Genomic DNA, 8,494 nt, shown 5'->3' on the forward strand with positions numbered 1-8,494 from the left:
GATATATTCTAGCAACTGAATCAAGCTAAATGTCTTGACAAAGTGGTTCTAACATGCCTATACAAATCCCCTAATAGAGTATTTACTTAGTTGCAAGTTTAAATCCTTTAATAAAGGTAGACTAAATGAGTTTTGTAAGCTCTTAGTGAGGTAGAACCCTCATAGGGTAGATCACTAGAAGTGATCAAACATTGTATCCCTAATAGGCACAATTTATTGCTACAATAGTAAATATTTGTGTCAATGTCATCCCCACCCTAGTTGTACCTTCACCTTGGAGGGTTTATGGGTAACCAAATATTTTGTGTTATCTGTTTACATTTTCTTTCATGTTTATGGATGTGATAAATAGTTAGATCTATTTCAATTTATGGTTATATTATTCATGATGCTAATATGAGATGGGTTTAAGGTTAATGCATTTTATTTGTTTCAAGAAGATACATTTTTTTATAGATCCTAATTTAGCCCCCCCCTCTTAGTATGTTACTTTCTCCCAATAAACTTCCAAAAATTCATATGAGAGGTAAAGTTCTCTTAGAAGAATTCTAACTTCTTGAGAGTTAAGATCTTGGAGATGTAGGCTTATAAGTTGGGAAAGATTATTGAGAATCAAAATTTTGACATATAGATCATACTATAGAATCTTAAAGAAGAATGAGAGGAGTTGAAGAAATCCTTAAAGAGAAGGAGTTGGCTATCCAATAGAATGCCATTCAATATCAAGAAGAGGATATTGAAGGACTACTTGAAAATAGAAATTTGAGTAAAAGTGATGCAACAATAGTAGACCTATTGGAAAGAAACATACAAAATGAAGAGATTAAAGGATTAAAAATACATTATGAAATTCAATCAATTAGACTATGTGTAGTGATTGAACTGAAAAGGAAAGATTAGGAAGATAAATCCATAGAAGAAGAAAAAAAGAGACAAATGGCTGCTAGACTTGATCAAAGGAAATCTAATGTGCAGAAGCTCACAAACAATTAACTAGATATGGTGAATCATTGTTTACTTGTAAATCAAGAATTAAATATAAAGGACATGGAAATTGTAAATCTAAGGAATGAGTAAAGATTTGAGAAGGAACTCATTGAGAGGATGAACAAACCCAATGAAGTTGTGAGATACTTTAAGGAACTAATAAGAACACCAATAATACCTAGTGACACCTCTAGACTAGGATATACCAACAAAAAAGTTGAAGAAGGAGAATCATCAAAGAGTGGAGAACAAAGGAATGAAAAGCCATAGCACAACAAACCTACATGTCATCATTGTGGGAAACTTATACATACAACAAATATCTATAGAAGAAAGACTACTAAGAAGAATCATAAACCAAAATGTAATTGATACTATTTTAATTGAAAAAAGAAAGGACACAAAGAACATGAGTGTAGATCCAAAGCCAACAATACAAAAGTTGCACCTTGATTTGAAGGATATTGCTACAACTATCAGAAGTATGGACATAGATATCAATAATGAAGATTGAAGGAAAAACCTAATTAGACAACCAAGAATCAAGGAAAGGCATCCAAACAAGGTAACTTCTATAATTAGGATTATAACACATGGTATAGTTGTCATTATTATGGTGAATATGGTCATATTGCAAAAAATTGCATCAAGACACACTTTAGAGTTAAATCCAAGAGTTGGATGAATTTAAGTTTTTTTTTTAGTTGTCACAAGATTGGATATGTAAGTAGAAACTATAGAACCTAAGCACCAACACTTAGAAATGAACAAAGAAAAGGTGAAAAGACCATTGAGATGACAAATATTTTGATGAATCAAACCTAGAGAAATAAGGTGGAAGCAAGGTGTAGTAGAACCTGTGAAGCTAAGATCACCCAATCCAATGGATCAGTGGATCACACTACCTCTAACCTGGAAAAGAAGGTATGTAAGGAACTAAACATTTGAATGGTACATTATACACTAGTTTCTAACATATAAAGATATGTCAAAACTACATTTCTACATAAATTAAGATGGATTGGGATATATTTAAGGCAAGAATCGAGCAAAGAGTTCATATACATAATTGATGTTGGGCATAAATATTGGTCTCTATAATGATCAAGTATTGTCATGTGAACTAGGCTCCCATACAAATTGAGTTGATAAGTTGAGAGTGAGTTTTGGTTTTGATTGAGTAATGAAAGGAAGGTATTGTGTTAACCGAGTTCTTATGTTAACAGCCAAGGTAATTTTTAGTGGCTAATATTCACCAATCAACTAAATCTAGAATCTTTTAAGGAATAATTAACATTTAACACAACCTAAATTGCCACATTTTTTATAAAATTTAGTTCAAAAAAATTTAAAATCTCTCAATAATTTATTTTATTAAAAAAAATAAACTCAAAAATTCACCACAATATTCGATACATGATTAGATTTGATTCACCTAAATAGTATATATTATTGGACAAATGAAAAATAATTTACCAATAATTATCATAATTACTAGTTATTTTAGGGATATATAACCAATATTTAGTTTTAACTATTGATTTAAAATATAATGTAATGATCCTTACAATATTCTACGTGGTAAAAAATGTTCAAGTTTGATATGTAATATTCCATGGTCATTATTGAAATTCCTATTATTATTGAGATCTGACAATCTTTTCTACACAAAAATTATGATTCCATAATAATCGTCATTATAAATAATATTTAAAATAAAAAAGTTAATAGAAATAATTTTATTTTTTGAAATAATGAAACATTATCCAATATATATATATATATATATATATATATATATATATATTGGAGGGGGGTCTCTTAAAGTTTACCCTATTAAGAGCCAGCCAGTTGTATTCTACCTACAACTGTACAAAGCATTTAATGATGAACTAATTCAACCATTTGAATCTATATAGAAAATTGTGTAGATCATTTTTGCTCACCTAGCAATTAAAAGATTATTGATAGAGTGATTTGTGTGAAAACATGAGAGATTCAATAGCATTTCATCAACAAAAGAAAATGAAAGTAAGGTTGAAATTTTTCTTGGAACTGAGTTTATTACTTTGTGATTTAATTTGAAGCTTAAAAACCCTAGTTAGACATGGCATCTACTATGTCAATGAGTGGAAATGATGCATTGAAGTATAGTAATGCACAAATTGTGAGGAATGATACATGCCCCCACCAAAATTTAGGGCATATCTAGAAGTTTCAATGACTAAAGATGCATCTAGTGCATTATCATCCATTCCTCCTCGAGTCATTATGGTGCATGTGTTTGAAATGTAAGAGCAGTAATTAAGAGGGGAGGGCTAAATTAGTTACCACAAAAAAAATCCTAGTCCCTTAAGATGTCAGTACAAAACAAATCCAAACTCTTTTCAAACTAAAATATTGTTGTACCTCAGTTAACACTGAAACACTTGGTTAACATAGTAACTCAGTTTAGACTAAGAATGACTATCACTCGGTAAACACTCAGTTAATATTGAATATATACATTGTTTCTTTGTTAACACTAAATATGTAGATCTTATGATATTAAGTGTGATTAACATTAATTAACTTAGCTACAAAATAATAAAGAAAATAATATGAATACAAGAGACATAGATTTAGAATGGAAATCCAATTTGGGAAAACCTTTAATTGCAACTAATTACTATTTTTCACTCTTCTAAAGTGAGGCCTATTAGGAGCCAATCCTATCAAAGGTTACGAAATGCACTATTAGGTGTGACCCTATTGAACAATTTAGTTCAACTTGTTCAGATTGGCCTTGTTAGAGGTCTTTAGACACTTCAAACTAAAAATGCTAGCTTGTTAGAGGATTTGGAAAATAGCTATTAGACTAACTCTATTAGAAGATTTGATTCACTGCTACAATTATTAAAGAGTAATAGTGATATGAACTCATTGTTGATGAAACTATATTTTTTGATTTTAGATTTTTTTCTGGCTTGAATGCTTGATTCCCCTTGATTAGAATATTCTTTGTAGCTCAGTCAACTCAGATATTCTGATATCCTTCCAATTTGATTCCTTGATTTATCTTTTCTATCCCATGCTTGTTCTTCATAAAATCCTCAACTTGACCTTATACTTATATGTTTTACCTTGTCAAGTAAGCTTAGATACAATTTCAAACAAATAAAATTCATCTAATGAGTTGGTTCTAACCAACAAAACTATCAAATAAAATAAATTGATACAACTAAATCCTTCGTTAGCTGACCCAACTCGGTCAACACTAACTCAAAAATGACTTACCTTCATACTTCCTTGTGTAATCGAGTGAACTTGGTTTACACTCATTCCATACAAACTTTTCTTTGGTAATCAAGTGAGCTCATTAGACACTATCTTCTACCAAACTCCCTTTGGTAACTGAGTGAGCTTGGTTTACACTAGATCTAAACTTGATTAATACTAAAATGCTTGACATACACTACAACTTCCTTGGAATCTTGAGTGAGCTTGGTGTTGGTGTTTTTAAATAACTAAGCAAAATAACTCTTCATACCAAGATGATGAAGAAACACTTAGTCTAAGGGTTAGCTATTATTTGTGCTTAACTAAGAAGTTCTCAAGTCTGGACCCAACTTCAACAAAACCACAAGAATTTTCTACTCTTTAGGTTTTGCAAAACCAAGGCAAGTGCACTTGAGGGGTAAAAGGATACAAAACTAGATATTATCTTCATACTTCATTCACTTACTAATCTTTTTTACAACACTTATCCCCTATAGCAGATATTTGGTCATGATTCTTCTCAGATTTACAAATAATTCTGGGTAACAATAGCTAACAAAAACACAGATATTAAATACAACCAATTATTGACCAACTATGATATTCTTCATACATTAAAGTAAAATTTATTTGATTTTTAAGATTTTTCTTGATGCTAATCCATGATCTCTTAATATGAAAATTGAAATAATTGATCAGTGCCTCATTCATTAGGATTTAGATTCTACCAAGCTATTTTCACCTAATTGATTACATTACAATCAATATTATTAGCAATTTACCCTAAAACTCATTTTGATGCATATCCTTCTTATTTTTTGGAAATCCTATGATATTATTGAAGCATTTACTTAATTCATTGAATTAAAAGCAATAGAAAACTAATATATAACCTATACTAGTTGCATTAAATTGATTAAGCTTTACCCATACAACCTCAAGATAACCAGTCAATAACAATGGAGATAATATTCAGAGAAAATAGATACGATGATATTTCATCCTTGAAATAGTTTTCTTTGAAAATTATATAACATTGGAATATAACTTAGAATAACTCAAGACAAGACAACATGTCCCTAAATGTTAATGTATTCTCAAATTTTCAAAGAAAATACACTAGGAAAATCTTACATCAAGAAAACTTGATCGAATGTAAACTTAGCAAAGCTAAAAGTTACATAATAGTTTAGACCCTTTCTCTAGCCTTGCAATCTCATTTATATAGCATGATATGCCAAGTTTTGGTCTTAGAGAATAGTGATAACTGTCCTTGAGACAGAAAGATATTTACAAAAGGTTACTGTCACAAAAGACAAAATTTGGTGCAAAAAAAAGATTAACATCATGAATATTGTGCTACAACTTCTTTGTTGTTAAGGAGTTTATAATTGGCCTTGATACAATTTTCATTCCTTAAAGTGTGTAACCATTGGACCTACTTGTGATGGACTAGGTTCTGATATTTGAAAATTGAATTTAACTCATTTTCTCCTTCTAGGTCATTATGTATTGACAAACTAATAGTTACACTTGATTCTTCTGCTACTAAGTCATTAGTTTGAACCTCTATCCTTGTTACTACATTTGATTGCTTATCTTTCTCTTCTTCTACTTTAACTAATGCATCAATTGTTTATAGCTTATCTTGGTCCACCTCATCTTCATCGGTTTCACCAAGTACTAACTATTTTGAATGTACAAAATCTACCATCAACTTGTCAAAAAGTGTGTCATCTGGCCAATTAAAACTCAATATTTCTTTTTGCTTCTTTAAAAAATATTCCCCTAATTTATTTATTTCAACAAATTTTTCCATAAGAGAATCAAAGAATATTTAAACTTTAATAACTTCCTTAGTTGTTTTTTTCCACCATGCATGCCCTTTTTCATTTATGACCCTATTAATTCTAAGGCATAACAAATCATCTAATGCTTTGGCCCATGCTTCCTTGTCTTTTAATTTATCTATTTTCTTAAGTGCAAGGGAGAAAATATCAAAATTTTCACCAAGATACTTTTAGAAATAGATTATGATTCTCTTCTGCTCTATAGCCCTCTTATCATCAAAATTAGAGAGATCATTAGTCATGTCAAAGGTTTTTTCTATTTGCTGAGAAGATAGACTAATGACTAAAAAACACAAAAGACAGATATCTTTGTCCCTACTATTCCATTTATTCACAATTGGCTTCAAAGCACCCTCACTACATTTTATCTCATTCCACATGTCCATTATCTTTACCAATTTCTCATAAAATGTAGGCTAGCCAACATTATCTACCAGATACATGATTTCTTTTCTTATTGTGTCCTCACATTAGATATTAAATTCCACATGTAATGCCCAAAGTTTGATTTTTTCCTCTTTAAAATCCTCAACTCTATAAAATTGAGGTCTCTGTGGAGTATCTAATAGTTCTATGAGGGTAGTTGACTTAAAGGGCTCAACTAGAGAATGAGGATAGACAATCCTAGATTTGTTAGATTGTCCTTGATACCCTGCCATCTTATTTTGTGGCTTAATTCTCTTTAGTACTTCTTTATTATAAGCATCTAGAACTTGTTCATATTTTTCTTGTAATTCCAAATTTTTATTTTTCTCCTTCTTGGTTGTAGCTAATGTTTTAAGCAATTTCCTTAGGGAAAAATGACACCAAGATCAAGAAGCTAAAGAACTTAGCACAATATGGACCAATACTATATGATCATAATAACAATATGAAAATGAATAACTAATATGAATACACACTAGAGGTGTCTCTATATAAAAGCATCTAGAATGACTAGGAGTTAGCAAAGTGATAAGCCTCACAATTAAGCACATGTCCACCAAGAGTAGATTATCCTCCATTAAGCATGCAAGTTTGTGTGATGATGAGAGGATAAGCTTACATTGGTGTATCTCATAAAAAGATGTTGTAGACACCATGTTCTCAATTGGAGTGCAAACAACTATGTTTTCTACATGACAACTCAAATGAATAAGCAAACTCCTATGTTTTCAACAAGACAACTCATATGACTATGCATACTCCTAGGTATCTACATGACAACTAATATAATAATGCATTAACCTAAGTAAACTTAAGTAAAGTTTAATAATAATTAATTATTTACACAAAAAAATGTGAGGTCAATTGGTTCAACATTTAACTCTGTAGCCTCATCATTTGGAGTATCATCGACCCTCTTAATAATCAAGTCTCCAATCATTCCAATATCATTAGGCTGAGAAAGACTGGCTTTGGATCCTCTTCTCAAAGACCTCTAAGTCCTTTTCTCACCTTTTCTTTAGCACTTAACTTCTTGGTAATAGTATTTAAAACCATTGCATCTCCAATATCCCAATTGGTAAAAGAAAAACCCTAGATGATTTTATCATTCTTCTTCCTTCTTTAGGGTTCAAACTTCTAAACTCTTGCATCATTTTATCCTTTATTTGATCTTGTATAGTTGCTTCTTCCACTTTTGGATCCTCTACCTTCCTCTTATTATACCTTTCTTCAAATTTTTCAATATCACTTCACCATGCAAATAGGTAGAAAGCTTCTAATTTGACAAAACTATCATTTGAAAGAAATTCATGACTAGCTTGTTCTACCATCGGGTCTAATTCCTTTCCTCTATAATCAACAATAGTTAACTCAAGGCTAGGCATGGGAGGTTCTTGAGGATTTCGTTCGTCTAATTCTCCAATAGTAGTAAACACTCCCCCTCGGGATCCTAATTATTCCATTTGTTCCTTAGTTTTGTATACTCTTTTTTCTTGATGATGTTATAGCCAAGCCTCCTTTGAATGACCAATTTTCTTGATCCTACCATAGGGGTAAATGATAGCTTTTTCAATACTTCTCTTCCCTTTTAGGATAATAATTGATGAAAAGGGTCTTCTTTTCATTCATGGTCTCCATAATCTCTAGAAAGGTGATCATCAACTTGTTCAACTTGTTTGTTGTTGTCTTTGCATTTTTCAAAGGGCTATAATATTTCTCAACAATTAATGAATTCTAAGACCCTAAAATAAAGTCTCCATTTTAATTTTTTAATCTCTTATTATTGGAGAGAAAATTTATTTCTTATTACATCTTCAAGAAAATAGGGTTGATGCTTTCAAGCACTAGTCCTAGCCCTCTGTCTAAATATTTTAATAAATCCTTCACTATCATTAAAATGAACATGGGAGATAGCCATTTCATATGGGTCTAAAAAATAATATTAAAAAAATCACCCTTTGTAATTATAAACT

This window comes from Cupressus sempervirens, chromosome 6, assembly GCF_028749045.1.
Source record: "Cupressus sempervirens isolate cs-2001-9-10 chromosome 6, ASM2874904v1, whole genome shotgun sequence".
NCBI lineage: Eukaryota > Viridiplantae > Streptophyta > Pinopsida > Cupressales > Cupressaceae > Cupressus > Cupressus sempervirens.